The sequence below is a fragment of the Meles meles genome, chromosome 9, assembly GCF_922984935.1.
Source record: "Meles meles chromosome 9, mMelMel3.1 paternal haplotype, whole genome shotgun sequence".
NCBI classification, from domain to species: domain Eukaryota; kingdom Metazoa; phylum Chordata; class Mammalia; order Carnivora; family Mustelidae; genus Meles; species Meles meles.
Window position 1 is genome coordinate 87,722,816 of NC_060074.1, and position 17,262 is coordinate 87,740,077.

The following is a 17,262-nucleotide window of genomic DNA, read 5'->3' on the forward strand; positions in this document are numbered from 1 at the left end:
ATCCTCCATTATTCTTTCCCCTCTCCGAATTCCTATAGTCCATGTATATTAATCACTCAGTTCATCACTTGGCTACATAACGTATTATGTTACTCCCTAGCTGTTCGAGGTATGTACATCTAGCTCCACATTAGTTTATTGGCTCCCTGGGGCCCTTGTATTATTCCTTTTCAGCAACTAATCTGATGAGGCATCCACTGGGCATTTAGTACATACTTCGTGTCTTCACTGTGTTAAAATAGATTTCAAACCAATGTGAGAAATAGTGTTCTATCATCTGGTCTGAACCATCAGCCTATTTCATTCTGCAAAGACTCGTGAACTTCCCAAGAATTAATCCAGGGGCATAGAATGATGTGGTATTTCCCTTCACAGTTAAGAGAGAACTTACCACAAGTTACAATTGCTTTGCATTGCTGAGTGAGTGATAACGGATGGGTTTTCCATCCCTTGATGGCATATCAGGTTCAGTTCAAGATTGGGAAGTATGTTTTCAGGATGAAAAGCAAATGTCAGTTTCCCTTTAATGATCTCTTCCTAATGATGATGATTATATAATAATAGTAATAATGATAATAATAATAAACAATTCTAGAAGGGTGCTACTATAAATGTTATTCAGTAGCAGTGAATACCCACTTGCACATGTTGCAGTCATAGTTAATTTGCGAAGCATGTTAAACTTGTCTAACTGCTTGCTTTCCCCTCTGAATATGGGTGTTCAGCATTTATAGAGATAGTGTAGTATCTCTGCAAAAGGAATCCTGACATGTCTCATCATTAAAATCCTTGAAGTTTCCCAAAAACTGCAGTTTTAAGTAGTTAATTTTTTTCTTTTTGTCTTACTGCTATCATACCATGCTTTTAACAGAAGAATTAAGTGTCTTATTGTATCTCTACCAAGAAAGGTAGTTTGGCACGAATAGGTGAATGGCTTCATAAGCGGAGAACAAAAATCTTAATCTTACTACATAAAATGACAGAAGGCCACTTTCTTATTCAATTAGCTATGAGAATATACATAAGCCAGATAATTGCAGGTGATTCAATGCTCCATACGTAGTTTCCTGAACATTTAACTTTCTTCATAATTTTCTTTCATTTTTATAATGAAATACATATCAAATGTATGACAAAAATTCAAGGTGGAAATTTACATGAAGTCATAGACTATAGAAATGACAGTGGCAGCAGTCATCAGAAAACTATTCAGTGAGGAAGAGAATCTAATTGGCATTCTAGAAATCTTCAAATCATATAAATTCTATCCCAAACTAGAGACATTTGTAGGATTCTAAATCTTTGCATGGTGGGCTCCTGGGTATCTCAGTCGGTTAAGTACCCAACTCTTGATTTCAACTCTGGTCATGATCTCAGCATCCTGGGATCAAGTTTCGCATCGACCTCCATGTTCCACACAGAGTCTGCTTGAAGATTCTCTCTCGCCTCTCCATCTGCCCCTCTCCCTGCTCACATGTATGCTCTCTCTCAAATAAATACATACATAAATAAATCTTCTAAAAAAAATCTTTGCACGGTGATTTCATCATGAATTTCAGAAAGGTGAGCTCAACGTTAATATAAATATTGTGGATGACTTATAACTTAACCTAAAAAAATAAAGACTTTGTCTACAGATCACAGGAATCCCACCTTTGCTTTCATTCTACTAGAGGCACTCTCCTCACTGTGTTTGTGTCGTGCTTTCAGAATGGATCTCTTGTCTCGAGTCACTCATATCAATTCTGGTTTTTGAACATCTCTTTTTCCAGATGATCTTGACTTTTGATTTATAATCCTGAGAGAGGCGACCTCTGAGATTAATCTGCTCACAGAGAGAAACAGACAGACCGACAAGATAAATATTAGATAATAGATAGTGGTACATTTCGGAGGGTTTTCAAAAGGAGTGATATATTCCTCAAACGAAAATGAATATATGAAAGTACTTAGTTTCTTTCTGTCTACTCTCGCCTCCCCCCACCTTTGGTCTTTCTCTCTCTCTTACCCTAATTAGGGTGGAGGACCCTAAGAGTTGACTATCTTCAATAATATTTAATGTAATGAGAGTTAACTGGATGGCTTCTAATACCTTCTCTGTTTAGCCTTTTCTACTTACTTTTCTATTTATATGATCTTGTCAGGTTTTAAAAAGACTCAAGCTCACTTACCTCAAAGATGAAGAGTCATTGAAGCTCTCTGGGTGGCTTTTTTTCTTAAAGTATGCTGTGTCATATTATACAGTCTTCGCATTCATATTTAGAAAAATGGTTTTATATTTCATCTAATTTAACACTGCTGTAAGAGTAGATATTGATTTTTGATACAAGAGTGGACCATACCTATCTACCCTTCAACAAAAAGCCATAATGTAAAACAGCAAAAAACAGTAACGAAAAGCAAACCAATCCTTAGTATGTTAACTTTTACCATTTCTTGTTTAGCTAATATTTTATTCTGTCCAAATATGAAACTTCCATGTATCAGTAAAATTAACAGGGGCTTTTGGTCTGATGACGTTAGCATCATTTCTCATTTTTCAATATCAAGTCCGTTGGTCCTGGGTCTTGAATGTTTTGATTTGATAGTGTCCTTCAGTTGCCTGTTGAAATCCTCATGGGGAGCATGGTCATAGAGATTGGCTATGATTCTCCACGTGGACTACAGAGAACAGTCCCTCATTTCCATGTTCAGGAGATACTCTCCTATAGCCATTCATGTGAACTTATATAGTTCATACTATGTCAGATTTGGTGATTTCAAAGTTGTGAAATCAGCAGTGACTGTGTATCGTAACTGGCTGGAAAGTGTGTCTCACAGCTGGCTCTCTCTTCAGTTCTTGTTGGAACTAACACAATGAAGCCTGAGGAGTGTAACCATCTTCTCTTTTTCTCTGCTCTGCTTCTAGCCTTAACCACTTATCTTTTGCTCCACATCTAAGATTTCCGCTGCACTGTGCTAAACTAACATTTTTAAACTACTGCCTAGTACAAACCCATTACATTAAAATCTTTAGTTTCTGCTGCCTACAAGTGAAAGTCACATTGCTCAGCCTGCCACCTGAAGCCATACATTCCCTCCCCGCCTGACTCATCTCTCACTCTCCCCCTCCATGAACCCCAGTAGGTACATTCATGCTTCTCCAAATGTATTATCCACATTTCTCTCTACCTTTGCATTGTATTCCTAGCCTTCTACCTTCTGGTCGTATTGTGGCCTTGTGGAAAGAGTATGAACTATACATGGGCTAGAAATGGATTCAGCTCTTGAATCTACCACTTAATAGATGCATGGTTATAAATTCTTTACTCTGCACGCACCTCAGTTTCCTCATTGGTAAAATATAAGTGCTGAGAAGTTTAAAGTTAAATTGAGGGTAATTTGATTTCACACAACACACACACACACACACTCTTCTGGTAGTAGGCATTCCTTTCTATTTTTCCTGAAATGCCCTTTTTTCTTCTCAATTTCTATCTGAAATCAGACCATACTTTGTTTAGTCTACATTCATCTTCTCCCTTCTCCTTGAGGTAGCTTCATTTTCTCTTACTCCTGAGCTAGATCTTCATCTTTAGAATTTCTCTGACATTTGTGGCCACTCTTTAGCACTACGCATGGATTACTTTGTGAATTGTTTATTGTGTGTATTTAGATATACACACAGTCCGTCTCCCCTACGAATGAATCATGAAGCTTAAGTGCCATCTCACACATATATTCCTCTTTGTATTCACAGACATTCGAGTAGGACACTATGAATGCTAGAAACTTAATGAACGTTTGCTCTTCCTGGTGTGGTGGTGATGAAATCAAGTCAACCACCATGTATCTGCACAAAGCCAGCTTCACTTCATTTAAGAATTGTGAACATTTTTGAAGCCAGGGCTATACACCAATACATCTGTACCAGTTACTTCACCATCGTACAGTCTGATGGTTGATGCCCAGATATCTAATTGTTCAGTATCTTTTTTAATCTCTCTGTACTGTTTATGGTACATTTTCGAGTGCAAAAACCTCTATGAATTATTTTATATACTTATATTTAGTTCCCCTTGGAAAGAATTCAAAACAGCAACTTTCTTTCATTATCTGGTTTGGAAAAGAAATGTGTGATTTCTGATGAATTGTGTGCTATTTTCTGAGAATTTCTCCACTGACACATCTTTTGAACAGAAGAGATTTGTTCCCCACGTTCTTACTCATGAGCTTTCAATAGACTTCAGATGTGGAGAAGCATTGCCCTCCTCAAATACGATTTGCAACTGCATTTCATTCACTTTCTTCCCTTTCATGAAATTGAGATGGACGTCTGAGCCAACTTTAAAAAAAAAAGTAGATGTGAATTGCATTTACTCGAATAATATTAGATTGTCCTACAAACTTATGCTTGATGCTGTAAGGCAAAATCACATACCTTGGATATTTTTTTTTCTTTTTAAGTACAGTGAAAATTAAAACACAGTTGAGAGTAATATTGACTCAGAATAACGCAAATGTGGTCTATTTCAAAGTGAGGTAGCTATCTGGAAGAGATTTTCAACTTTGGATTATGTTGGTGCTAATGGTTAAACCTGCATACCTTGTCTTTGATGTTCTGTCTGGGCTCATGTGAAGTAATGGGATTAAAAATAAAGTGTACACCTTTCTTTTGATCTGAGTATCCAAAAGGAAAAAATATAAAAAAGCCTGTCTCCTGCTCTGATTTAGCAAATGCCACTGCTCTAACAAAACTGATGTGATGCTGGGGTTCAGTTCACAGATTTGACAGGTAGCATACACTAAAAGGTTTTTGTAGCCATTGTCCTTTTTCCTGAAGCAATGTCATTCCAGAGAGTGCTGTATAAATGTGGCTTTACACCATCTACAAAAATCAAGGCAAGTTCGATCAATTTTAAGCAGCCCCTCTCAAATGACTTGCTTCTCTGGTAACTGATGACAAAGTAGATAATTTAGGACTCCTGGTAAGTTAGCAAGAAAGTGACAATAAAAAGATGCTGGCATAAGGGCTTTACCTTGCTGGCCTACTTTCAGAAAGAACCTGTTTATTACGTATTTTCTAATGAGACTTTGGTCATCTTCTACTTGGTTGAACATACATATATTCACACTCATACATATTGACACACTTCAAAGACTACTCAGTATAGAAATTAACCACTCCAAACTGTGGTCATTCCAAAAATGAATGAATACGATGTTCAGATATTTCCCATGAGAGAAAATAAGAAGGGGTGGGGGAAACAGATACATTTTCGGGTGACCTAAAAAGGCTTAGATCGGTTGACTATTGTGCCTAGAAGCTCTTAACCCAAGTTAGGCATTGTGATGTCTTTATGAAACCCTTTGGTGTCTTGAATAGATCTTTTAGTGGACAGGTGGCTTTTTTTGCAAACTGTCCGGCCATGTAAGACTCACCAAAAAGAGGTTATAAGTTCAAGTTCTCTTTTCAGCACTTGTGATCTTAGGAGGTATGATGAATCCATGATATTAGACCAAAACCAAAGGCTTCCTGTTCTTCCAGAGACCAGCTTCTCTTCCTCTTTCTGTCTTGCACTTCTGCAGTCATTGTTTGTTCTTGTTTTGTTTTGTTTTTCCTGTAAATGATGCTACTGTTTTCCGTTCATCCAGGTTTAAGCTCTCCCATTGGCTGAATATCATTTAAGCTCCTTAGCCTGTCCTAAGTCCTGAAGGCCTTCCACAGTCTCTTGTCTAATCTCACTTCTTTCTAACCCCGCCCCCTCCTCAGGCTGAACTGCTGTCTCTCCTCCATCCTTAGTCTGGTATAGATCCCAGTGTATGTATGCAGCCTCGCCCTTACGTTCTCTTTTCTCTCCACCCAGCAGGCCTGCCTAGCCTCAACTGTCATTCATACTGTTGAAAGTTTCCCTACAAAAAACACACCAACCAAAAGGCATCTCCTCTAGGAACTCTCCTAGAGAGTCATTTGTGGCGTTCTTGCCACCTCAACAGAGGCCACACTCCAGCGCAGGGTATATCATGAGGCCTTCGTAAATATCTCCCCAGTCTCTTCGTTCCCAGCACTCTCATCCCACCCCCCGCCCACACACACACACAGTAATCCTGCCATGGGGAACAACCTCCTAGACAGGTCCTTCTCTCCCTTGCCTCCACCTCCCCATATTCCTTCATCTACCTGAAATGCATCCTTCTTCCTTCCAGGGGTCACTCTCATTTATCTTCCAGAGCCCCTCAGAAGCCCCCTCTAAATTGGTTCCATGCTCCAGCATGCTCTGGACCTACTCGCATCCTAGCCCTCATTGCACATGAGACTTTGGTCATCTTCTACTTGGTTGAACATACATATATTCACACACATACATATTGACACACTTCAAAGACTCTACTCAGTATAGAAATTAACCACTCCAAACTAAAATTCTCCTCTTCACCTTTTTTATTTACTTCACTAGATTGTGAACTCTTGCAGTCATGGCCACATTTTGTTTATCACTGTATCCACGGAGCAGTGCCAAATATCAGACACTAATGAGATTTGCTGGTGGTAGGACAGATATGGTGCTTAGAGTCCATCTTATATTACAACAACTATTTTCTATTGGGATGTGAGTGTCCTAACAGCCTGGGTGATGCTTTAAACAGCTTCATTCAGAAAGTGTATTGTACAGTATGTGTATATGGCAGATATTTACAGAATATTTTTCTCTTGAATTATTCAGATGAGGAAGCACTACTCTTCAAACTATGCTCTCACAAAACTACAATTATTTCAGTACTGCTGTCATTTCAGAAAATATTTTGGGAAATCTCCTCCACTAATAGTTTAGAAACCACCTAGGAAAACCAGCTTTATTACTTATTGTGACCTGAGATATTACTCAACTTAGTCATCACAGTTAGTGGCTTTTGAACTCATAACTTCTGGTTATGAGTTAAAATGCCTCAACCCCCAAATTTAGTAATTCGGAGCATATTTATTATAATGGATTGTGAAATTCCCAAGGGCAGTGAGAGTATCTGGCATAGTCAATGAATGAATGATTGGAAGAAAAAAGTATGTGACCACCTCCAAAGATCAAAAACGTACCACGTGTTTCCAGTCATATCAACCTAATTGGCGTGCATTTTGGAAGAGAAAAGTTATTTCAGTGTATTTCTTTTAGCAAAATGAAAAATAATGATAACTCCGTCTCACTGTCTGAGAGTCATACCCTGCATTTTCTGTGTTGGTTAAGGAGCTTTGAGCCACTGACAGGTGTGTCAGTATTTGGATTTGGGTTCTTCCCATCATCTGATAACTGAGTCCTTTCTTTGAAGTCTCCCTTTTCAGTCCCCCACCCTTGGGATTCTAGACTTTTACCTACTTAAGCTTCTTTCCTCATAAACTCTTATTTTGCTCCATCCCATCTTTCTTTCTGTTTCTCTTCTTTCATTCCAGTTATTGGATTTTCTGACACCTGACTATAAGATCCTCTTATCTTTATGGCCATGAACTTTTAAGGTCTTAGTGACATATGGCTCACTGGCATAGATGCTTTTAGTGTATACAGTAGATGAGAGGAGAGTATCCTTAAGAACAACTTGGAGCCCTAGACCTCCAAGTAGGGCAAACAGAAAAAAAAAAAAAATTATAACATTGTTTTATTCTTTTAGAAAGTGGCATAAGTCTAGTGAAATAAATGAACAACATCAACTGCAAATTAACTCACGCAGAAACAAGTGATAATGAAGTAGAACAATCATGAAGGCACACTTTGTTTAGAACAGTAGTCGTGAGGATTTGTATCCTGAATGTAGTACAGTTATCACTGCTGCCATACACATACACATGGGCATTTGCACAGACAAGCATGTAAAGTTGAAACTGAATATGGGCATTTTCTGCTTTGAACTTCAAGAAAAATTTAAAAGTATTCCAAAAGTCAACTTGTATTCCCTTCTTTTGTGGAATATTTAAAGAAAAAAAGAAGTCTATGAAAGCAAAGGGGACATATTTCTTATATAAGCCTTTGCTACAGCTATTGAGAATACATACCCCCTATTTTTATCATTCTGAATGACATATATTTCTTCAAGCAGACTAGGTCCTCAGCAAGTCATCCGTAGTTTTCCAGAAGTATACGAGTAGCTTCAGTGACATTTCATCAAATGTTTTCCAAAGTACAAGTGTCTAAGACTTAGGCCTACTGGGTCAACTTTAAAAAAAAAAAATAAATAAATAAATAAAAATAATAATAATAATAATACAATTGTCAATTATAAAGAAGTTTAAGAAAGCCAACGCCAGTGCCAATCAGTGCACTGGAAATGGATGTTACACATTCAGTGTTGCTCCCTTGCCTTTCTGGTGCCTATAAACCTGCATATAAAGATAGGAGTGACCCAGGCCAAAGTTGGGACAAGATTGTGGCTCTGTGTGATGATACCTAGGATGTGCTGGCATCATTCCCTGGTCCTGGAAGCAAATGGCATATTTGATTAGTGAATATTTCTCAGAAAATTCATTCTTATGACTTGTTTTTACTCTTTCAGGAAGGGGTATGAGAGTGGTGAGCGTAAAAGACTCCCTAGCCCAGAAGCCTGGAGTCATGGTTCTAATCCCTTGACGGAATCAGGGCTCACATAGTTGTATCTTGGAATTAAATTTTCTGGAGTAGTATTCCTTAAAATATGTTCTCTACATGTGGTTCCATGAAATGCTCCTTTTTTAAGAAAAGAAGGAAGGTGAAGGGGGCAGCTCTGCACCCCCTAGAAGTATTCTTCTAGGGAGAAGTATTATCTCCCTAGAAGTATTCACAAAGCGCATTCGTATTCAAGTGTGAAAAGCCCGAAATAAATAAATCTGTCTAACTTTTTTTAATCTAATATTTCTAAAACTTACTGTTTAACCACAGATGATGATTTTTAACTCATAGAGCATTTACTAAAATCCTGAGGAACTAGTATTTTCTAGAACACACTTCATTTTAGACTTTTGCCTCCCAACTTAAAAATGAGGGAGTAAAATTAAATAATTTCTCTGGTTTCTCTCCAATCTCAATGCTGTGGTTCTATAAAAATTTCAATAGCGTAGTCTCTGAAGTCAAAAGTTACATAAACGGGGCAGCTGGGTGGCTCAGTTGTTAAGCGTCTGCCTTCGGCTCACATCATGATCTTAGGTCTTGGGATTGAGCCCCACATTGGGTTCCCTGCTTAGCGGGGAGTCTGCTTCTCCCTCTCCATCTGCCCCTGCTTGTGTTCGTTCTCTCGCTGTCTCTCTCTCTGTCAAATAAATAAATAAAATTTTGAAAAAAAAAAAAAAAAAGAAAGTTACATAAATGCCAGGAAGAAGGATGATTTTTCACACAAAGTAAGTAAAAACAAATATTCTTTTACACGTTGTATTTACTATCATGTAAATGGTCTCTTTCCCTCCATCTTAGGCTCCTTCCTACTCTTTTTAAAAATAATACAAAATCCACACACCATTCCTTATTTTTAATTTAATTTAAATTTTATTTCTATTGAGGTTTAAAATCCATGTTAAATTTCCTATACAGTGTCAGGTTAAAACTGTTTGCGTGGTGAGTCCATAGGAAAAAAGTAGGAATCATTTTACAAGTCTTTATAAAAGTCTGTATTTTTTAAGTCTCATTGCTGTTGTTGTCCCCCACAACATAAGTTCCTCCGAGAGCATGAACAGTATTTTCTTAATTATTTTTGAATGTTCCATCGCACACAATATTGGGTGCTCTGCAGTTGTTGCTTCTTATTTTTGTAAAAGTACCCAAGAATGGCTGAATTGCTTAAGTGGAAACTACAACACTTTTATCTCGTGTTTTTAAATGTTCTACAGGTATAGAGACAGTTGTATTCTTGTTTTTAAACTATTGGAGAAGCAAAACATTTGTAGAACTAATACCTACTTGCGGAGTGTCATGCTTTCTGTCTCCCTGGGATGGGCTACGTTGCTCTGCCTCAGCGACACTGTAACTGTGTCATAGCTGTGTCTCCAGAACTATGGGGAGTACCTCTTAGACTCTGAATTTACCCAGGCACAAAATCTTTTCTTTTTTTTTTTTGGTGCAAAATCTTTTAAGGACATTTTCCAAACTGTTTGCTATCTAATTATCTCTCACACTCCTCAGTTTATACGTATATATCAAATGCAAAATGTTTCAAAGTATAGGGGAGAAGCTCCTATTACAGTATAATCATTCTTGATTATGGAGTTTATATGATGTTCACAACTATGGATGATTATGAATAAATATTTTTTACTGGGGGAAAGAAGCAGGTGAGTTTACAAAAATTCATTTCTTGAGCACTTGCCTTATGTCAGGCATAGCCATTATAATTTAATTCACAAAAGAGGAGGCATCATCAACATTCTTGTGAGGCTCAAAGAAACTGAGGCTCAAAGAGACTGATTTTTTTTTTTTTTTAAACCAGGGTCACACAGTGAGTGGCAGAGTTGAGATGTAAGCCAAGGGCTTCTAATTTCAAGTCCATACTCTTTCCGAAATGGAAGCAGTGGCATATTTTTCTTCTAAAATCGTCTAGCAGTTGAAGCTTTATGTTACAGAAAGGCTTCTAATGAGAACTAAACCACTGAGTCATTCTAAGGAGATTTCTATATCCATTCTATCAAATTGCCAAAATTCCAGAATCCTTCTCTCTTTTTGCCCGAATGCATTACATATGTCTAAAAAAGTTTGATAATAAAGTAGAAAATTATTTTCCTTAGTCATTGATGAGTGTTAGATTACATTCTGAGCTGGTTATCTGAAACATGTGTCTGTGGAGTATTGTATGTAAAATTTCAGAAGGATTGTTTAAAACAGAACAGAGAGATGCCCAGGGCATTTGTTTGTTTGTTTTCTGTCCCTGTCCCCCCGCAACCCAAAGTATCTCCTTCTGACTGGTGTGACGGGGTGCTGCCACGCCCAGACCCCCTGCTTTGGGTGCATACCCCCTTCTGGGACTGGAGACAAGCCGGCCTTGAGTGAAGGGTGAGGGGACACCCACACACAGAGAATGCCCCTGCCATTCATGTTCCAGTTGCCCCTAAAGGACAGCTTCTTATGGGTAGATGGTAAATGTTTTCTACTCATTTTTTTGCAAAAACATGTTGAAGTGAAATCAGTATAACATAAAATATATCCATTTTCAAGCAAACAGTTCATTGGCAGTTGGGCTGTTCACAAATGCGCTACCACCACTTCTGTCTGGTTCCAGGACATTTCTATCACCAAAGAAAAACTCCTTCCCCGTTAAGTACGTTCTCCCACCTCCAGCCCCGGTAACCACCAGTCTGTGTTCTGTCTCTATGGACTGATCTCTTCCTATAGATGAAATCGAACCATATGTGACTTTTGTGCCTGTCTGCTTTCCTTTAGCATAATGTTTTCAGAATTCATCCGTCTGTCATCGTGTATCAGGACGTCCTTCCTTTTTATGGCCAAATAATATTTCATAGTATGTCTGTGCTACCATTTATTTACTCATTTGTTCACTGATGGGCATTTGGGCTGTTTCTGCTTCGAGGCTATTTTTTTAACAATATATGCACCTGTAATTACCCCTAGAAAGCCTGTTGCAAAAGCCCTTCAAATGGGCAACTTACGGTTCCAGAGGGACCACCATAGAACCGAATCTGAGGTTAACCTGCCACTAAGGTGCTTTTTGATGTAGGACTCGCTGAAATGTGTTGTTATCCTACTTTGATAAATGATATACAGTGTGTGTGGGTTATACGTGCTATGCCAAAGAAAACTAGCTTTTAGATATAAAATGTAATTATTTATGATGTTTTTGTGTGTGTTCAGTACTGAACTTAAGAGAATTATACAATGCTTATTTGGATAGCTTAGGTTAGAGACAAAAAAATAAGTTCTCCCAAAAGCTCTAGTAACCAAAAGCGTTAAGTATACTCTTCTGTCAATTAATAAAGAAAAGCTATTGAAAACATTAAATTATCTGGCATGTCTACATATATAATAATTATGCAGCCAAGGCTTTTCCTTTAGAAACAATTTATACATTACATAAACCTAAGTTTCTCCTCCAAGTATCATTTCAAGAGAGACAAGTTTAAATAATGGAGGCAATGGGGAAACATAATATTACGATAATGTTCTTTGGTGCGGTTTGGAGGGTTTTAGGAAACATTTGGAACTATTTTTCTCATAAAGTCACTTAACTATTGAAGTGTTATGATAGCATTTCCCTCTGTGTTGTATACAATACAAAAGGAGTCCAGTTAAAGGAGACAGCAATTCTAAATATTCTGATTAGAGGGATTTCCACTAACCAGGAAATTACATGCTCTGGTGTCCTGGTAATAGCTTAATACAAAGATGCGGCAAAATAAGGAAGGGTCAGGTGATTTAGGGGAGTCCCCTTTCTTTCAAATGCCCATTTCTTTGCAGCTTCATTTAGCAAACCTACATTAAACTTTCTGGAATGGATGGAAAAGGACCTGAATCTTCAGAGTAGATATTCTCTAACTAAATTGATTTGATATTTTATTTTTTTGAGGAATATTTCTAACTAGATTATAAGCTGATACTTCTCTCAAAACTGTCGTGATGAAGAGAATGTTTAAACTTTTCTTACACCATTATTATTGGCCTCTTTGAAACTCGACAGATATGTGCCTCAAAGGTTCTAAACATCTGTCAAGTGTTAACTTAAATTAAGTTCCCTTGTGAATTGATAACCACTATGTTCTTTGCATTTGACATGTAGATACTCACTGGTGATTGTTTCTTATTATAAAATAACTATAGCCTTTTTATAAATTTAAATTGTAACAGTGATTAAAATGTAATGCTTTCTCAAGGTATATAATCTGTTGAATAAGGAAATGAAATCTGTTTCGTGGGTGCTTTTAAGAAGTATAGAATATTTTTGTTATATTGGAGCTTAAAAACCATTTCTGTGGAGGGTTGCAGTGCTATCTGTTATTACGGATGACTAGAGGGTATGGCCAAGCTATACATCAGAATGAATAAATTTCCTTGTCAGTGAACGTTGGGAAAGTACTTGAGAGACCAACCTCAAGAAGAAGGAATTTGTTTCAGGCTGTCACTGAAGTGGTCATTTCCCACCCCCCTTCCCTTCAAACAATAATGAAACAGAACAAAACAAAACAGAGGCTCAGGCACCAGGTAATTTAAAGGACAAAGAGGAACCCGGAGACCAGCATTGCCTTTAATTGAACCCCCTTTCAAAATGAATCTGGCGCTTTTGGTAGGGTGGAATGAGGATCCTCAGCAACTTCCATTAAACTAGTAGGATATGTTTTCATTTCCAAGTAGAATTTTCTGAGGAAATAAACTGGAGGTGAGATCCATAGCAGAGTGTGGAATTCCCAACCGGCATCTCCCATTGTGTTGCAACCTTAGCTGAGAAACTACGGCCTAAGACAGGGACCACTAACTCCCAACAGCAACTGAAAACAAATGGTTAACTGTTTCAGTACCAGGGGCCACCCAGCACAAAGTGAGCAGGATAGAATCATCCCTGCAGTTTAGAGGCTGGCACACGAGGCAGTCAAATCGGAACACAATGGGAGGGGGCTGGGCAGTGGTGTGTATGCAAGTGGGTGAAACACCCAACCTTGCCAGGGCGTGACCATCTGAAGCCTGGAAGCCGGACTTGAATTGTTGTGTCCAGGCCTCTGTTCTAAATTAGTGAGAGATTAAAAACATAATCCTAGAATCTTTCATTGGTGGGTATCTTTGTGGTCCTTATGTCCTAGGGGACAGCTCCCGTTGCTCATACATTTTACCTTAGAAAGATCCAAAATGAGATTTCCTCGGTATATCCATTCACCCCAGTGCTACCCTCTGAACAGAGAACAAGGAGCAGAAAACAGGCAGACTCCACTCCCAGACAGTGTGAGAACCCCAATTATATGAAGACCTGCTTTTCCCAGCTTTGTTCTGCATGTCCTTGGTTGCACTCAGACCCCACTTCCCACATCATCTTTTCCACGGGATTATACCTATCTGTTCTCAGATTTGTGAAATGTTTCTCCAACCTAAACATAAACCAAATTCTATTTACTCCCCATATTTTTCTTCTGTTGCTAAGGGTTTCATGATGCTAAGTGGATGCCTTCTTTCAAGTTCCTGATCATTTCCACATCCCCTACTCATCCCTCCATCTCTAATTGTCTGATTTAGGTCCAGAAAAGTAGTTTCCCTACTTGCTTCATCTGCCTTTTTAGAGCTTAAACTCTTAGCAAAGTGAGTCAAGAATTTATCCAATACTGTGTTTTTGCCAAGCAAGCCTTCCAGATGGTGTCCTCATGGTTGAAGGCCCCACCGCTGCTTATGTTACTTCTGTGCCTGTTTTGTAGTCTGTTACCAAACCATGCCCTCTACCTGGCCTGGTAGTCTGGAGTACACTTCACAGAAGAAATATGTATGTATATAGATACATATCACCACCATTTTTTCTCTTTTCCCCAAAGTGCTTTCACCCTTGGGTTTATAACCTACCAGACAGATATTATGATCTTTGTAATACACATGGCTCTCTACTTTGAGCAAATCTTTTTCTTTGGGATGATTTTTTTCCTTTTGGCCAGGGTTTATTCTTAATAATAACCCTAATATTGAAAAGCTAGTATTTATTCAGTGGTTACTAGGTGCCATATTCTGTACTAGGTTATTAATATCTAAGACTTCTTTTGATGCAAGCTATACTAACAGTAATTCTTATAACGTAGATATCATCCTCTCCATCTTACCTGTGAGGACACCGAGGCTTGGGAAAGTAAAGACACTTGCTTGCCCAAGGCTACACCATCGTAAGTGATAAGCTCAGGGTCTGAACCCAGAATCCTAATACTTCAACACTTGCATTCTTTTTTTGAAGAGCAATGGTGTGACTATTTATTATGTCTCAGAGGCAAGGAGAGGAAAAACCTCAGCAGGCTGAAGGTGGGGGAAATTCTAGAGTCCTGTGTAAAAGATAGGAAGGTCTCTGCTGGGCCCATTACAGAATGAGTGGAGATTCTCAATAGATCATTCCTTTTGTTTCTTCCCTGGGCTTCTTGGGCTTCTCAGAGCTCTTCAGAATGATGTCATGTAACACAGCATCGTGGATCTCCATGACCAGCCGCTAGATATCCCAGCACTCTTCCTTGTCCAGAGGTTGTGCACCAGCTGCCAGTAGTCCCCCACATGGGGCTGCTTGGCTCACAACATCGTCCCACTGAGAGAAATACTTGGAGGTTTGAGTGTGGAAGCCTTCCAGCCTGGTGTGAAGGTTGTCATCAGTTGGAACACCTTCTCCTGGGTGGCCACTCCAAAATTGTTCCCATCTTCGATCTGAGGAATCTGTAGCTGCAACCAGGTAGTGACCAGGTTGAGTTGCTCAATGATATCCTTGATCTCAGGCTTTAGACACCGAAGGAGGACCACAATCTTCTCATTGCAGTTCACTGGGCCACACAGGAGACCTTTGTCTTTTTCTTCCCCTTTCTTCTTTTCATCTTTGTCTTCTTTCTTCTACTGTTCTTCAGCTCCTCCTTCCCTTTCTCCCTGACTGGATCAGGCACTGGGATGTCCAGCCGGGCCTTCAGATTGCTCAGGTTGGCTTCATTGAGAGCTGGCTCCTTTAAAAATGCATCCAACTCAGGGGCAGGTGAGGCAGCTCAGTCAGTTGAGTGTCTGGCTCTTGATTTTGGCTCAGGTCTGATCTCAGGGTCATGAGAGTCCTGGAACCCCATGTCAGGCTCTACATGAAGCTTGAGATTCTCTCTCCTCCCCCCAACCCCCATGTTCTCCCCACAACCACCACCAAAAAAAAAAAAAAAAAAAAAAAAAAAGCATCCAACTCAGAAATCTTCTTGGGGAAGTAGCTCCCCAGCAGGTTCTCTGTGTTGGTACATAGGTCTTCAAGGAACACATCCACTTTGGCTTGGACTTCAGGCTGGCCCTTGAGTGTGGCCATGGCTAGATTGGGAGCCTAGCACCCTGTGAGAAACAGAATGGGCGTGGAGACAGGGAAGCAAAAGCAGTGCTCACCACCTGCATGGCCTTCCTGGGTAGCAGGACATCAGCACTTACATTCCTAATCAGTATCTGCTTCCCTTCCCCTGTTCCCTTGTAGTACCTTTGAAGTGAATCTTACCTGTTAAGAGCATGTCTTCTTGCATAAAAATTCCAAGTTAAATCGATCTTGTTCAACCTTGTGTGTTGGTATATAGACCTCTTAGTCTCAAAATTTTCATCCTCGTTGGTTTCCCTTTATTTTCCCTGAAATTTTCTGGGCATTTTTACCACTTGCTCCTTTGTTTTATCCCCCATGGTTTCAGGTTTTATGAGTTGTGTCTGAGGATTTTTCTCCCTCTCTTCCTTCCAAAATTTAGCTTAGAGTTTTCTTAACAATACTGGAAAATTAGGGATATTCTTTCCTAGCTTCATGAAAAACACTTTTCTAATGTCTTTTTTCCTTTGTTGGAGCTTATAGAACCAACTCTTAGCACCATGTAGCTACATGTTTGCTCCGTGTATCCTTCTTTTTTTGCTTCTACAGTTATAACCTTCCCCTTAAAAAAGAGATAAATACCACCCATCCATACCTTCCCCCTGCCCCCGCAACTGTACCCTCCTCCCCAAGTCCTTAGTTTTCTTCCTAGATGGCAGTTACAGTGGTTCTCTGTTCTGGTGGCACTTAAGAATCACCTGGTATAAACAAATACCAGTGCCCAGGGGTTAGCCCAAATCAATTGAATCAGAGTTGTTGGGGACAGGCCCTAGACATCATTAGTATTTTTAAAACTCCCCAAGTGCTTTAAAACTTCTGATTTGCATCCTCATTAAGACTCACAGCGTTATGAACTTTGTCTGGCAGTAACATTCATTCCCACTGGAATGAACAGAAGTGGGTACATTCTATGAATCTTGGCAGACTGCATCTCCTACTAAGATTCATGCTGTAGGAAGACAACATGCCTCTTACTTAGCTTGGCTACAGCTTTGTTCACAGACATGAACAAGTTCCATGAGGATTACTCTTCTGCCTGCAATTAGTAATAGCACTGTGCCTACCTCCTAAGGTCTGAGAATACTCCTAGAGCTTTGTGGTGTATCTGCAATCACCCTCCATGGAGAGCCCAGCACCTTTGGTGTACTTCCAAGTGCACACTTTTCTTCCCTGTCTCTCTTGGCGTAGAGTCTTTGGCTGACTCTTCTCTTGTCGTTTATTTTCCTTTCCTTTCTTAACATCTTTTTCTTTCGGATTCCCTTCTAAGATCTTTGTATGATTCTATTATAATCT

The 17,262-nt window shown here is 39.1% G+C and overlaps 1 protein-coding gene and 1 pseudogene across 13 annotated transcripts in view; one reads left to right on the forward strand and one right to left on the reverse strand.

Annotated features, from left to right (window-relative positions):
- The window catches only part of GTDC1 (glycosyltransferase like domain containing 1), a 395,678-nt gene that overhangs the window by 289,833 nt on the left and 88,583 nt on the right, over positions 1 to 17,262 (forward strand). The window lies entirely within an intron of this gene.
- Positions 14,995 to 15,933, reverse strand: LOC123950667 (annotated as a pseudogene).